We start from the raw sequence: 17,383 nt of genomic DNA on the forward strand, positions 1-17,383 counted from the left end.
TGAGTGCTCTGGTAGATGGCTGACCAGCACGAGAAAAGATGGTAAAATTTTTACAGGAATAATAAGAAGATTTGTATAACTTTATATGGTCCGTTGTCACAGGTATGTATCGAATATTTACAACAGTATTTGAATAGTAAAGTACATACTGATGCACACAATTAGAAATTCATCTCTTGAAGTTCAACATTCACGAAACTACAGTTCCACCTGAGTGGTGAATATCACTGGTATCCCAGCTACATGATGGTGACTGCTTCATCTGTCATGAATTGGGGCAGAGGCAGTCCATGCTCGCCGTGTGATGGCGCTGCACTGCTGAGAGGGAGGGCGTGGTCATCAGGAACGCCTGGAATCCGTCGCTGCAGACTGCAACAAGATGTCACCAATGTGTATGGTAGCGATCTACGTTGCAAACTCTTATGTGGCACAGCAATCTATGGTCGATACTACAAAAATACTTTAAAAATAAGAGTTTATGGTGTATTGAAATACAGAGAGGGTTGTCAGAAATAGACTGAAGAGCTTGTGAGTGTGTTGAATGGTAACTTGTGCTCAGGAATGATAATTCAAAAAAAATTCGATGCGTTGTGCCGTTTCCAAGTTAATTAGCACTGAAGATAGTCAATGAAGTCATTGCACACGGAAATTTAAGTGAACTACCAGATACAAGTAATGTCAGTTGTTCTCATAACATTGCTCAGCCTTTGGCTTGGGCCTCGACCCTTACTACCATCTCAGGTCCCATTTTTCTATGTCTCTCTTGTTCAGTTTCAGGAAACCAATCGAAGAACATGTTTGGCGACACCATCTCTGGCAGGCCGCTTGAATTTGCTTGCGTAACAGCCTGATTGGCTAACTTCAACGCTAATTAACTGAGAAACTGCGGAAAGCATGAAATTTTTTTAAAAGGATTTCTTTCTCAGCTCAGCGTACCCTGAAACACACTTAAGCTTTTTATACTGTTGCTGTCCATCCTGTATATTCTGAACATACTACTAGAATGATCAAATGTACTGACTATTGCAATTATCCTACACCCACAGACCCATCCAGACTTCCTGCCAGTCCGTCGTGAAGTGCCTTTCTAATTCTGTTACTGAAGTGTAGCTGCCTCAAACACCAAGCTTTGTCTGCTGTGTTTGAAGGAGTTTTCTTTAGTTTGTTAACTAAGAAGGACACTGACAAACATGAAAGAGGTAAAGAAATTTTTCCACGCATGTTTCACGACGGTACTAAAGCGTTGTAGCTTTAAAATCATTAACACATTCACTGTAGTTTCCTTCCTTTTTGTAGCGCCTCTCCCGCTGGGGTCCTGAGCTTCCTCTTGATATCTCCCTCTCTTATATAATTGCTTCCCACATCGATGTACCATATGCGTTCAAGTCAACGCCACCTGATGCTCTTCATCACCTGTGCATGAAAACTCTTGTCGGTACCATATAACCGCTTCATGTGAAGCCACTTCGGTTCACAGGTGGCTTTAGTGTGCTAATACGAGGGTTGTCCAGAAAGTAAGTGCCGATCCGTCGCGAAATTGACACCACAGTGAAAACCCGATGAACCTTTGCACAGATGTGTTGGGCAGTGTCTCTAGTATGCCCGTCGATCGCATCAAGACGCTCTTTTCAGTTGTGAGCGCACTGTGAGTGAGTAAAGGTGCCTAGAACAACGATGTCTCCCGCCAAGTAGGAGGGCCCGCTGAGAGAATTCGCCTTAATGAATGCAGCCCACCTAACACAACTGCCACGCACTTCCTTCTTCATGGCAATTCTCAGCCGCACTCTGCAGGGGCAGTCAAGACTGTCCTGCAGCCTTTTCGATGGGAAGTGTTCGATCACGCACAATACAGCTCTAATTGGCTCATCCTGAGTAGCACCTCTGTTCACATGAAATGCTGGATACAAAGACAACACTTGGGCGTAGTCTACCCGCTATAGACCAGCGTAGAGAATTATCGGAAAGCACAGGCGGCTGCCTTCTATGACGATGGTGTTGGAAATTTGGTATAACGTTCCGACAAATGTCTAAGTCGGAGCGGTGACTATGTAGAGAAGTATCTTGAAAGTGTAGCTAACTCTTCCAAATAAAATGTTTCTGATTTTCACGGTGGTTTCCATTTAGCGACCGATCGGAACTTACTTTTGGACAGCCCTCGTATAACATCCAAATTTTCACTGGTCCAGCCATAACATATGGTGTGTAAGGGCTCCCCAGCGAAACTTCTGAAACGTAGTCGAAACAACCTTGGTAACATGTGAGCGACACCACAGACACTGGCGATATCTCACTACAATCCGCAACGACGGATGCAAGACGCTCCTAAAGAACACGACCTCTGCCACAGCACTGCAGCGCAATCGCACGGAGGTCGATATAGAGCCAGTCATGGACTGGCTACGCCCCTGGTCATGACTGATGGAGCAGTTAACATCATGTAGATGGGACACCTGTGATATTCACAACTCAGACGAAACTGTGCATATGGGGGAGCCTACATGTTGCCAACATTGCTTCGCCTACACTACGGAATTCTCGCTGCCCTTAAACATTCTCCATGCAGTCCCGATCCCTCCACATGCGATTTCTATGTTTCTGAATCCCTGAAGAAAGAGTTTCGTCGACATCGATGTGCTTCAGAAGAAAAGCTGCTCCTCTGTGTTCAGTTATGTGTACGTTCTTTTTTTTATGTCATCAGTCTTCTGACTGGTATGACGCAGCCCGTCATGAATTTCTCTCCTGTATCACCTGCAACCTACGTCCTCAGTTACTTGCTGGATGTATTCCTACCTCTGCCCTCTTCTACAGTTTTTAGCCACTGCGGCTTTCTCTAGTACCATGGAAGTTATTCCGTAATGTGTATCAAGTTCTTCTCTCACTATTAACAGTGCCGGATTAGGCACGTAGCAATAGTTAAAAACGCCACGGTCCCGCACATCACGGCGCCCCGGACTGGGCTCTAAGAAAATCTATCAAGGTAGTTACGAATGGTATATTACCCACCGTCCAATGGAAAGAAGGCAGTTTACACATCTACAATGTGTACTAACAATATTTGCTCATTTCTAAAAGGGAGTGCTGGTCATACAATATATTATGGGTCGTAAGTTGACAACACCGCAAAACTTACAGGAGGATTTCCAAACGTTATCCACGCTAGTCGTAATAACCCAGTCAACCCGAATAGCGTTCTAGAATGAGATTTTCACTCTGCAGTGGAGTGTGTACTGATATGAAACTTCCTGGCAGATTAAAACTGGGTGCCGGACCGAGACTCGAACGCGAGACCTTTGCCTTTCAAGGGCAAGTGCTCTACCAACTGGGCTACCCAAGCACTACTCACGACCCGTCTCACAGCTTCAATTCTGCCAGTACCTCCTCTCCTACCTTCCAAACTTCACAGAATCTCTTCTCCGAACGTTGCAGTGCTAGCATTCCTGAAACAAAAGATACTGCAGAGACATGGCTTAGCCACAACCTGGGGGATGTTCCCAGAGTGAGATTTTTGGAAGGTAGGAGACTAGGTGCTAGCAGAATTGAAGCTGTGAGGACGGGTCCTGAGTCGTGCTTGGGTAGCTCAGTTGGTAGAGCACTGCCCGCAAAGGGCAAAGGTCCCGAATTGGGGTCTCGGTCGGGTACACAGTTTTAATCTGCCAGGAAGTTTCAGAGTAGCATTCTGTTCATTAAGAATAAGAACACCTAATTTAGTAACCTGCCATTACTGTAGTTCATTCCTTTGATACGAGCCGTCTACAATGAAGTCAGCTCCCTTGTTCGTGGACTATTTTTGTATAATGTGTTGTAGTTTCGCGGTTAACGAGTTTCTATAGCGTCGTCGTTGCTTTGCCGGTCACTGTGGACTAATATGATAAAATACTACTGTTAAAAAAAATAGATAATGTTAAGACAGTGAAATATAATTCTATCTAGTAGCAGCGAAATTTTCCAACAGGAAATCTAGAAACTCTGAAGAAGCTTATTTTTTTGTATATGCACGCTACCCATTAAAAAAAGAGAGTTGATTCTAACTCCATCATACCCGGTGTTAACAATGTAAGCGTAGGTATCAGATATAGGCACCTGATCTGATAATTCAGTGTTATTGCTATAATTAATTTACTTTCGAATACAGTAAAGATTAACTTGCCACAGAGACACCAGGGATGGGACTAACTTTTTGAAACCATCCATACAGGATTGGTTGCCAGGTTTCACATCCACCCTAGTGGACCCTCGTTTGTGAAAATGTGGCAAACATAATTTCTCTTGCGACACAAAACTGTTGAAAATAAGACGAGTTTACCGAGTAGCACAGTAGCATGATGATAGCTTGACACAACGACGCGTGTTCCTTACAAATTGTATCAAAACGAACATGATTAATTCATTTAACTTGGTTTTAAATGTGGTACTTTTCTTACATTTAATATCTGATCCTTGAATGCCACGTATCAATTATTCTCTTAATGTTATTATTTTGCAGAAATTTAACGAATTTCTATTAAAAATTGTGGATGTAGTACGGAAGTATTTAGATTATCTCATGGTGCCTAAAGAAGTTTTGTTTTTAATGTCTGTGTGACGATAACCATCCAAGAAAATGTACACAGCGTTTTGGGACGAACATAGGTGTTGCTTTATTTTGTATACTAAACTGCAAGGCCTAAAGGAAACCAGAGGCCTCTCAACATTTTTTACGGTTCGCGCGGCGGCTTAATCTTCACTAACTATTAATTTTGCAATTTATATTTTTAAGTAAAAAATTTAACCGAGTTCTGATATGGCAGTCGGTCTCCGTTGGCAAATATGAGCTCAGTAACGCGTCAGTCAGTTTGATGCCTGAATTTTGACTGGAAATACTGCTATTATTGATGAGCTTGGAAATCGCAGCACCGCCATTGAGACAAGCCGGAAAAAACAGTTACTGGTGCAGACATGATAGTAAAACCTGATGGCATTGGCTCATCTGTAAGGACGTGCTGATATCTTCAGCACGTTACCTTTACAGGTGGCGTCCATCCCTCACCACCTCCGAACTTGAGCTAAACTCACATCTTCAGACGATGGTACTGCTGGTGGTACTGTATGATGTTGCGCTCCTGGGCTCTGTCGGTGAGCCACTGCGGACGAGGAATTGGTGAACTTGCGTGTAGTTCACATAGCACAAAATTGCTCTCAGGAGTGTCTGTGCCCCAGCCACCCTTCGCCCATATGAGTCTGTGAATGAAGCTACAGAATGCCGTCAGCGACTACTGGTATTTCGGAGCCGAGCGGGAGATGACGCGGTGGTTAGCACACGGGACTCGCATTCGCGACGACGACGGTTAAAATTCCCGACCAGCATTCCAGCTTTAGGTCTTCCCTGATTTCCTTAAGTCGTTTAAGGCAAATGTCAGGATGGTTCGCTTTTGAAGGGCATCGGCCACTTCCTTCTCTATTCATCCCCAATCTGAGATTGTGCACCGTCTCTAACGACCACGTTGTCGAGGGGACGTTCAACAATGTTCTTCCCTCCTACCTTCCGGTCCCTTGGGCAAAGCTGGGGGATCGCTGTCGTAGCTTGTCAGTCCTGAGATGATCTCGGTACGTCATGTCCGCTTAATGATGATGATGTGTGAAAGGAGTTCAAGAAGTTCAGGTGTGCTATATTATGCTTAATCTCATTTAGTGCGTTTCAAATCTCCTTACTGAAATACCTGTAAAATCAAATCCGTCATAAAGTGATGCAGCTGCATGACTTATTCATAAGTAGCATATATAGTACAATCCATTCTGCCAAAGTAAGTTAACGAATATGTTCAAATTTTTGAACATCGTCACAAACGCAGTATGCATAAACTGCTTACCAGAGCTCTTCTTGTTAATGTCTGGACAATGTTTCGTAAATAGGATAGGGATTTCACAAAACTGAGCAACATTCAAAGTAAGAAATATAGCTGCCTGGGAAGAGGCGCAGTTGTGGCACTCGTTGGCGAGTTTGTGCCCTGGACGTGGCTTGTGTATTGTTTACTCTGGGCGAGTAAAACGAGAATACAGCAGGGACGAAGAGAAACAAGTGTCGGGTGTTACATCAGAAACTGTGCCCCGTACAACAAAACTATGGTACCAATAAGCCCGCCCTGCTAGCCACGCGATCTAACGCGCTGCTTCCCGAGAAGGAAGGCGTTCCGGTCCCGGGCATGAATCCGCCTGGCGGATTAGCGTCGAGGTCCTGTGTGGCGGCCAGCCTGTGGATGGTTTTTAAGGAGGTTTTCCATCTACCTCGGCGAATGGTGGCTGGTTCCCCTTATTCCACCTCAGTTACGCTCTGTCGGCGACTGCTGTGCATTGTCTCCACTACGTGTACACCAGAATTATTCTACCACGCAAATATTTGAGGTTACATTCGTCTGGTATGAGACGTTAACGGAAGGCGGGGAGGGGGGACCGGGCAGAGGAGGGTCCGCTAGGGGCCGAACCTCACAGTAACCCTTTGTTCGGTATGAGGAGACGGTGAGATGGGTGGACTGCCGTGGCCTGTGTTGGATAGTGACCATTGAGGGCTACCGTGGGAGGAAGCCTCTCCCTCGTTTCTAGGTCCCCGGTATGATACTCACGCAATACAAGATACCAACAATCTTTTGTAAAGCTGCAGTTCTTCATGCTTTCCAAACGGTCTGTTGGCATCCCAGTGCTGGGTATTCTGCCAGATATCAGAGTCGTTAATCCACAACATTTCGACAATATGACGCGCTGTCTTAGTCAGATGCTACCACACTGCCTCAAGTTTTGGGAAGTCGATAACGCGTTGAGGGTTGGGTCTGCATCGGAAATTCATGTAGGTTTAAACCTGAAACAATGATTGTAGTTGATGGCAGTATCCATTCGCCGTGACATTCGCTCAGTACTATGGCGTTCAGGCCATAAAAGTGCCACAAGAAATCTGCAATCTGCAATTAATTGAAAAGGAGGCCGTAGAATTAATGAGACAAAAAGCATTTTATGATGATTGTCTTTATCTGTGTCAAGATAGTTATAACGAGCCGAAGAATAGGTGATGTACTTGTGTATCAGATTAGTGATATTCATACTTATATTGTGAGAGAAATTTCAGGCAACAGTCAATTTTTCAGAGCACAGACTGTAGCTCTATGGCATACGAGACGAATGGTAGGTAACAGACGATCTTACCGAGCACAGGCTATAATCCGCTGGCGTTTAGACAGCTTTCTAGTTATGAATTCCTACAACGTAGTCTATCAGTCCCAAAGACATGTCGGTAACACTGATAGATGGAATAATTGGCTCTTGTGTAGGATGCAACTTTGTGCTGTCAGTTACAGTCGTGACAAATCCTGAACGGTTCGAGAGGACAGCTAACTAAAATCTAAACTGACTCATCGAGTTACAAACAGGTAACACGCATGGTGATTTAAGATATTTAACTCCTTTTTTCCGTTCAGTACTTCTGTAACTGTTATTATAATAAACTTGAGTATATCCGCCTCCACGAAAGTCCCACAGACAGTGAGATTATCCGAGACATTACAGCTAATTTTGAGGTTTACTGACCACCACTCTTCCCACGCGCTGGTCGCTAACGGAAATGGAAGGGGGGCATCAGATAGTTATACCAGAAGTATGCCAGAAGTACTCCCCGCCACACACTGCAAGGTGGACTGTGGAATGTAACTGTAGATGTAAATATGAAGTAGGGGTCCATGTAGATGCAGATGGCGCTCCAAAATATTTAAGCCCAAGGAAACTGCTCAAAATGGGATAAACGTCAGGCGTCTCAGACAAGCATATCATACACCGAGGTGACAAAAGTAGTCGAAAACCTCGTAATACTGTGTCGTACATCCTATAACACGTTATGGTGCAGCAGCTCAATGTGGCATGGGCTCAACGATTCGTGGGAGGTCCCCTCAAGAGGTAAGGCGGCCTGATACATCTATTACCATCCATAATTGCGAAAGTGTTTCCGGTGCAGGATATTCTGTAAGATCATATGTCTCGGTTTGTCACATAAATGTCAGATGGGAGTCATACCGAGGAATCTGGGTAGCCAAATCAGTCACATGAATCGTCAAGAATGATCTTCAAACCAATCGCGAACAATTGTGGACCGGTGGCATGGCGTATTGTCATCCATAAAAATACCATCGTTGTTTGGCAACATGACGTGCAGGCTGCAGATGGTCTCCAACTAGCCCATAATAACTATTTCCAGTCAATGACCTGTTCAGTTGAACAAGAGGATCCATTCCATGTGAACATAGCCCACACCTTTGTGGAGTCACCACCAGGTTGCACAGTGCCTTGTTGACTACCTGGGCCCATGGCTTCGCGGGGCGTTTGCAACACTGGAAACCTACCATCAAGTCTTACCAATTGAAGTCGGGACTCACCAGATTTCGCCGCACAGTCTGAAAAGATACGTTCGTCGTACGTGCCACACAGATTTCTGTGGTAATTTCACGCAGAATTGATATCTATTAGCCCAGACAGCTCTATGCAATTGCCAGTGACATCGGTCGTGAGGACCGGCGGGAACTGCGTCGTCCGTTGTGAGAGGTACTGTCTGAAATCTGGTGCTGTCGGCACACTGTTAACAATGTGTACCTCGAAAGACTGAAGTCCCTAATGCTTTCCGAAATGAAATGTCCTATGCGTCTAGCTCCGACTACCATTCCCCGTTTAGACTGCAATACTATCGTGCTGCCGTAATCACGCCCTAAACTTTTTCACTTGAATCACCCAGTGCAAATGACAGCTAAGCCAGTGGACTGCTCTTTTGTACTTTATGTACGCAATACTACAGGGAGCGAAAGGCTATTTACAATTTGTACAGAAACCAGATGGCAGTTATAAGAGTCGAGGGACATGAAAGGGAAGCAGTGGTTGGGAAGGGAGTGAGACAGGGTTGTAGCCTCTCCCCGATGTTATTCAATCTGGATATTGAGCAAGCAGTAAAGGAAACAAAAGAAAAATTCGGAGTAGGTATTAAAATTCATGGAGAAGAAGTAAAAACTTTGAGGTTCGCCGATGACATTGTAATTCTGTCAGAGACAGCAAATGACTTGGAAGAGCAGTTGAACGGAATGGAAAGTGTCTTGAAAGGAGGATATAAGATGAACATCAACAAAAGCAAAACGGGGATAATGGAATGTAGTCAAATTAAACCGGGTGATGCTGAGGGGATTAGATTAGGAAATGAGACACTTAAAGTAGTAAAGGAGTTTTGCTATTTAGGGAGTAAAATAACTGATGATGGTTGAATTACAGAGGATATAAAATGTAGACTGGCAATGGCAAGGAAATCGTTTCTGAAGAAGAGAAATTTGTTAACGTCGTGTATAGATTTAAGTGTCAGGAAGTCGTTTCTGAAAGTATTTGTATGGAGTGTAGCCATGTATGGAAGTGAAACATGGACGATAACCAGTTTGGACAAGAAGAGAATAGAAGCTTTTGAAATGTGGTGCTACAGAAGAATGCTGAAGATAAGGTGGGTAGATCACGTAACTAATGAGGAGGTATTGAATAGGATTGGGGAGAAGAGAAGTTTGTGGCACAACTTGACTAGAAGAAGGGATCGGTTGGTAGGACATGTTTTGAGGCATCAAGGGATCACAAATTTAGCATTGGAGGGCAGTGTGGAGGGTAAAAATCGTAGAGGGAGACCAAGAGATGAATACACTAAGCAGATTCAGAAGGATGTAGGTTGCAGTAGGTACTGGGAGATGAAGAAACTTGCACGGGATAGAGTAGCATGGAGAGCTGCATCAAACCAGTCTCATGACTGAAGACCACAACAACAACTATCGGCATCTGTTTACGTACGTATCGCTATCCGATGACATTCGTCACTTCATTGTGTTTATATAATGCTTGGAGAAAGACAGCGATGGAGCAAGGGGAAGGGAAAAAGTTCCAGAAATCAATTCAGGCCTTGACTCGTCGTTGCAAATGTATGTATATATGGTTCAAACAAGAGTATCATAGGAGACAAGGGGTTTTCCCTCACTGAACTGTGTAAGGAGATGCCAAAAAAGACGTTGACATATATTGTGACTCTAAAATCCCCAAAACAGTTGGCCCTAGTATTTACGGTTTTGGAAAGGGTCTTACTATATTGTACTTTGTTCCAAAAAATCGAAAGCGTTATAGCGATTTCTTCAATCCACCCTGTGCTTATAGCGATGAAAAATGCAACAAACCATCAATTTCAGAAATGTCATAAAAACTGCCGTAGCATCTCTAGGCATGAAGTACAGCAACTGCTCAGCTATTCAGCGAACGAATAGATGACAATTGGCACTATTTTACTCTCCGATACCAGTGAGTTGCACAAATGTCTGTATAATGTATCCATATAAAGGTACAATTTCACGATCTGAGTTCGTGAAGAACACAGGACTGAGCTTAGAGGACTCGTGTAGAGACGACTACTCCAAACTAGCCGGATGACCTTAGGAAAACTATTTCAAATATTCTACATGAAGAGGAAGGATTTAGTGACCTAACAAAAAGAAAAAGAGATGACAAGCCAGAAAAGAGAAAAAATTCTTTCGTTATCGTCGCTACGCACTAAATGAAGGCATGCACGTGCGAGAAATGTGAAAAACACAATTCTTTACAGTGCTCCATGAAATATGTAAAATGAGCGTAGAATCTTTCTAATTTTTTCTTTGTCTCCATATACATAAATATATCTGAATAAACACATGTCACGTTAACAGACTTTTATTTCGAGGACAAATGTTTAATTTTATGAATCTTGCACAAGAATAATCAAATTTATAAACTATTTCGAGTGAAAAACTAGCATTAAGTTTTGCAATTTCTGCATTTTGTGACGAAAAATAAATGATTTAAACACAATAAACAAGTTATACATAAAATGCATAATGCGGGAGGGTGTTACTATTACCGCGAATTTTTCGCATGTTTCCAACCAGGGTTAAACGGGCGTCGTCAGACGTGCGGCACCACGGCACTTGAGTGGCGCTGGGCGTCGGGCTGCCGCCACCGGTGGCGGAACACTGCCTCCGGCAGCGGTCGCCACACAACGCCAGTTAGTGGTGGTGCTGCTCACCGGCCAAGCTGCACTTCACCACGTGTGAACAGTCGGCACGTGATCGATGCTCACTGTTATCCTGTAGAACGGTCGTCTTAGGTCACACCGTTGGCTAGAGATGGAAATGAATAGAGTAAATTAAGAAACTGGACAAATACCAGATTTTCAGTTTTATTAAACAACTAGCTGAGTACCCGGCATTGCGTGAATCCCGCCGTCCATCTCCTCAAACCTCATCACTATCTCCCCCCCCCTCCCTCTCTCTTTCCTCTCAATCCCCTCTCTCCATCCTCATTATCTCCACAAGTACTCAGCACCACCAGAGTGCATAGTTACTGGCTTTAATCACGCCTCGCCTCTAGCTCGTGTTTTCTTTTTTTTTTTTTTTGTGATGGGTTACCATACAGCATCAACGGTCTTTGGCGATACAACTAAATTGGTGAGGCAGTGAATTTACCCGCAGGGCAATGACTCTGCGTCACTGCAGTGTCTTTTCGGAGTGTGACGGTGGGGCTTAGGGAACCGTACCACCCTCCGGCGATGGCAATGAATCATCACTCAGTCGGAATAATTTGCCATAGCGTGGGTGGGTTGTGTTGGGCGGGGGGCGGGGGGGGCGTGGGATGGGGGCGGCTCCTGCTGAGGATTGCGGGGCTGAGCGGGGGAGATGGGTGCAGTTCTCTCAGGGAGGGGGCCTGGGATAGGGGCGACTCCCTCTGAGCTGTGTGGGGCGATGGGGGCAGCTGCGATGTGGGCTTGGAGACCCGTACGACCCTCCAGCGATGGCAGTGATTCATCAGTCAGTCGGAATAATTTGCCATAGCGTGGGTGGGTTGTGTAGGGCGGAGAGGGCATGCGATGGGGGCGGCTCCCTCTGAGGTTTGTGGGACTGAGCAGGGGTGATGGGGCAGTTTTTTCAGGGGGGTGTGGGATAGGGGCGGCTCCCTCTGAGGTATGTGAGGCTGAGCGGGGCGATGGGGGAGGCTGCGATGTGGGCTTGGGGATCCGTACCACCCTCAAGCGAAGGCAGTGATTTATCAATCAGTCAGAATAATTTGCCATAGCGTGGGTGGGTTGTGTGAGGCGGGGGGGGGGGGCTGGGATAGAGGCGGCTCCCTCTGAAGTGCGTAGTGCTGAGCGGGGGGGATGAGGGCAGTTCTCTCAGGGGTGGTGTAAGATAGGGGCGGCTCCCTCTGAGGTTTGTGAAGCTGAGGGAGCAATGGGGGCAGCTGTGATGTGGGCTTGGGGACCCATACCACACTCTAGCAATGGAGCAATGGCAGTAATTCATCAGTCAGAATAATTTGCCATAGCGTGGGTGGGGATGTGGGGCGGGGGTGGCTTGGAATGGCGGCGGTTCCCTCTGAGGTTTATGGGGCTGAGCAGGGGGGATGGGAGCAGTTCGCTCAGGGGTGGGGGGCGTGGGATAGGGGCGGCTCCCTCTGAGGGTCGTGAGTCTGAGCGGGGCGATGGGGGCAGTCCTTTCAGAAGGGGCTGTGGGATAGGGGGAGCTCCCTCTGAGGTTTGTGAAGCTGAGTGGGGCGATGGGGGCAGCTGCGACGTGGGCTTGGGGACCCATACCACACTCCAGCAATGGCAGTGATTCATCAGACAGTCGGAATAATTTGGCATTGTGTGGGTTTGTTGTGTGGGGCGAGGGGGGGGGGTGCAGGCGTGGGATTGGAGCAGCATCCTCAGAGGTTCATGGGGCTGAGCGGAGGGGGAAGGGAGCAGTTCTCAGGGGCAATGGGGGCAGTTGCGATGTGGGCTTTGGGACCTGTACCACCCTCCAGCGATGGCAGTGATTCATCAGCCAGTCAGAATAATTTGCCATAGCTTGGGTGGGTTGTGTAGGGCGGGTGGGGGGTGTGGGATGGGGGCGCCTATCTTTGAGGTTTGTGGGGCTGAGTGGGGTTGTTGGGGGAGGCTGCAATGTGGTCTTTGGGAACTGTACCACCCTCCAGCATTGGCAGTGATTCATCAGTCAGTCGGAAAAATATGCCATAGCGTGGGTGGGTTGTATGGGTTGGGGTGGGCGTTAGATGGGGCGGCTCTCTCTGAGGTTTATGGGGTGAGCGGGGAGGATAGGGGCAGTTCTCTCACAGGGGCGTGGGATAGGTGTGGCTCCCTCTGAGGTTTGTGCGGCAGAGCGGGTTTGATGGTGGCAGTTCTTTCAGGGGGGGGGGGAACATGGCATAAGGATGGCTCCCTCTGAGATTAATGAAGCTGAGCAGAGCATTGGGGTAGCTGTGATGTGGGCTTGGTGACCCGTACTACCCTCAGCGATAGCAGTGATTCATCAGTCAGTCGGATAATTTGCCATAGCGTGGGTATGTTGTGTTGGGCGGGGGGCGGGGGCGTGGGATGGGGTCGGCTCCCTCTGTGGTTTGTGGGGCTGAGCAGGGGGGATGGGAGCAGCTGCGATGTGGGCTTCAGGACCCTCACCACCCTCCAGCGATGGCAGTGATTCATCAGTCAGAATAATTAGCCATAGCGTGGGTGGATTGTGTGGGGCGGGAGGGGCGGCGTGGGATGGGGGCGGCATGCTCTGAGGTTTGTGGAGCTGCGTGGGAGGGATGGGGTCAGTTCCCTGAGGGATGGGCGTGGGATAGGGGCGGCTCCCTCTTAGGTTTGTGAGGCTGAGTGGGGCGTTGGGGTAGCTGTGATGTGGGCATGGTTACTCGTACCACCCTCAGCGATAGCAGTGATTCATCAGTCAGTCAGAATAATTTGTCATAGCGTGGCTGGGTTGTGTGGGGCGGGAGGACGGGCGTGGGATGGAGACGGCTCCCCCTGAGGATTGTGGAGCTGAGTAGAGGGGGATGGGGGCGGTTCTCTCAGGGGTGACGTGGGATAGGGGTGGCTCCCTCTGAGATTTGTGTGGCTGGGCAGGGCGAAAGGGGCAGCTGCAACATGGGCTTGGGGACCCGTACCACCCTCCGGCGAAGGCAGTGATTCATTAGTCAGTTGGAATAATTTGCCATAGCTTGGGTGGGTTGTGTGGGGCTGGGGGGATGGTGTGGGGGCGGCTCCCTCTGAAGTTAGTGGGGCTGAGTGGGGGGGATGGGGCCAGTTCTCTCTGGGGGGCATGGTATAGGGCCATCTCCCTCTGAGGTTTGTGGGGCTGAGCGGTTTGATGGGGGCAGCCGTGATGTGGGGTTGGGGACTTGTACCACCCTCCAGCGATGGCAGTGATTCATCAGTCAGTCGGAATAATTTGCCACGGTGTGGGTGCGTTGTCTGGGGTGGGGTAGGTGTGGGATGGGGGCAGCTCCGTGGTTTGTGGGGCTGAGCGGAGAGGATGGGATCAGTTTTCTCAGGGGGAGGGGGCATGGGATAGGTGCGGCTCCCTCTGAGATTTGTGAGGCTGAGCGGGGCGTTGGGGTAGCTGTGATGTGGGCTTGGGGACCCGTACACCCTCCAGCGATAGCAGTAATTCATCAGTCAGTCGGAATAATTTGCCATAACGTGGGTGGGTTGTGTGGGGCGGGGGGATGGGCATGGGATGGAAGCGGCACCTTCTGAGGATTGTGGGGTTGTGTAGGGGGTTATGGGATCAGTTCTCTCAGGGGGGGCCGGGATAGGGGCGGCTCCCTCTGAGGTTTATGAGGGTCCTGGGGGCGATGAGGCTGTTGCGATGTATGCTTGGGAACCCATACCACCCTCCAGTGATGGCAGTGATTCATCAGTCAGTTGGAATAATTTGCCATAGTGGGGTTGGGTTGTGTGGAGCGGGTGGGGTCGTGGGATGGGGGTGGATCCCTCTGAGGTTTGTGAGGCTGAGCATTGGGGATGGGGGCAGTTCTCTCAGGGGGTGTGGGAGAGGGGCCACTCCCTGTGAGGTTGGTGGGGGTGTGCGGTGTGATGGGGGCAGCTGCGATGTGGGGTTGGGGACCCGTACCAGCGATGGCGGTGATATCAGTCAGTCGGAATAATTTGCCATAGCGTGGGTGGTTTGTGTGGGGCGGGGGGGGGGTAAGCGTGTGATGAGGTGGCTCCTTCTGAGATTTGTGGAGCTGAGCAGGGGGGATTGGGGCAGTTCTCTCAGGGGGAGGGGGCATGGGATAGGGGCGCCTCCCTCTGTGGTTTGTGAAGCTGAGCGGGGCGATGGGGGCAGCTGTGATGGTTGCTTCAGGACCTGTACCACCATCAATCGATGGCAGTGCTTTATCAGTCAGAATAGTTTGCCATATCGTGGGTGGGTATGTGGGGGGCGGGCGTGGGATGGGTGTGGCTCTCTGAGGTTTGTGGGGCTGAGCGGGGGGGATGAGGGCAGTTCTCTCAGGAGGGGTGTGGGATAGGGGCGGCTTCCTCTGAGATTTGTGAGTCTGAGCAGCTGCAATGTGGGCTTGGTGACCCGTACCACTCTCTGGTGAAGCCAGTGATTCATCATTCAGTCGGAATAATTTGTCATAGCGTGGGTGGGCTGTGTGGGGGCGTGGTGTGGGAGCGGCTTCCTCTGAGGTTTGTGGGGCTGACCGCGGGGGATGGTGGCATTTCTCTCAGGGGGGGCTGGGATAGGGGCGGCTCCCACTGAGGTTAGTGAGGCTGAGCGGGGGGATTGGGGCAGCTGCGATTTGGGTTTGGGGACCTGTAACACCCTCCAGCGATGGCAGTGATTCACCAGTCAGTCGGAATAATTTGCCTTGGTTTGTGGGGCTGAGCGGTTGGGATTGGGGTAATTCTCTCAGGGGGGGGGGGGGCATGCATGGGATATAGGTGGCTCCCTCTGATGTTTGTCAGGCTGAGTGGGGCGGTGGGGGCAGCTGCGATGTGGGCTTGGGGACCCATACCACCCTCCAGCAATGGCGGTGATTCATCAGTCAGTCGGAATAGTTTGCCATAGCGTGGGTGGATTCTGTGGGGCAGGGGGGGGGGACGTGGGATGCGGGCAGCTCACTCTGAGGTTTTTGGGGCTGAGCGGTGGGGATGGGGCAGTTCTCAGGAGGGGGGGGGGCGTGGGATAGTGGCAGCTCCCTCTGAGGTTTGTGGGGCTGAGCGGGCAGTTAGGGGCAGTTCAATTGGAAGGTTGCATTCGTAGTGGGCGTGCCAGACCTTACAAGACTAGTGATACAAAAACTCTGTAGATCGAATCAGGATCATTATTTACACAATGGACTTACTTACTTTGGATTAAGAAATGCCGGAAGTAGGACCGCAGTGGAACTGTAATTAGGAGCATTGTTGAAGCGGCCATCTTGAATACGGAATGAAATTTGATTAGTTTTGATAACATTTCATCTCATACAAGAGGATGATGGATACTGGGGTGTAGCTAGGAAAATCGTTTACGGAGAATTATAATTTCAGGAATGGAGAAGAATCGTTCAGCTCTTCAATTATTTCATCTTCTCCCTTGTATGTGGCTCCGAACATCTTTCGGGGTGTCGTAACTCATAGGGGACTTTATATCCTGGGAAATCAGTAGAGTCTGTATCACGGTCGTTTTATCTCTGTTTTAAGAGATTACATTTTGAACTTGATCCAAATTGGTACAAATCTTGGACTCATTCCCATGCTGGAAAGTGAGCGTCATAGCACCCAAGACTGCTTCCCCACTACGTACGACTGTGCCTCTGATCATTTTATGAATTTTCAGAGTCGACGATGGCCGTAATTCTGAAGAGCAACAGAGATATTATTCCAGGTGGAGTCATTAATTTTATACCTGCAAGACTGGGAGATAATTGTGAAAAGTGACTTCTCTCGTCCAGATGTTTCCAACCAAGTAACTAGATTTTATTCAGTAATAACATTTCACTTTCAGGGCGAGGGAAGTTAAATGGGCGATCGCTTAGGCCAGGACTTTGTGTATAGTATTTGTGTGCATCTGTTTCATGCCACTACGGAACGAGTACTGCTGCTACGTTGGGTACAGACTACGGGAGTCCGTCCATGCGAATTTCAGTCCAGAAACTTGACAGAAGACAACATATAAAGGCAGGAGCTCCAACAAATTATCTTTCTGCATCTTTTATGCCACCAACCTGATTCTTGTAGTGAGTAGAAGTTGCTGTTCTATATACAGAAGTTGCTGTTCTATATACAGAACAGTTTTCAGTCTTCGCTGTCATTCTGTAGGTAAACTTCTGTAGCAGTAGTTTGTGAAGTGCTACGAGATTTCAACTGCGAGTGAAATATTGACGCCATTTATTGTGTCTGTTAATTCGAAAAGTAGAGTTTACGGTATACCTGGCAGCATTTTATGGTCTTAACTCGTGCGTAGTTTAAAATACAAGCGGAACAAAAAAGCGAAATAGAGTCACTCAACTTGACGGACGCAATAGATGACCCCAAAGTTGCGGTGTAGGATCTAGCTAGATC

Source organism: Schistocerca nitens, chromosome 8 (genome assembly GCF_023898315.1).
Source record: "Schistocerca nitens isolate TAMUIC-IGC-003100 chromosome 8, iqSchNite1.1, whole genome shotgun sequence".
In the NCBI taxonomy this organism is placed as follows: domain Eukaryota; kingdom Metazoa; phylum Arthropoda; class Insecta; order Orthoptera; family Acrididae; genus Schistocerca; species Schistocerca nitens.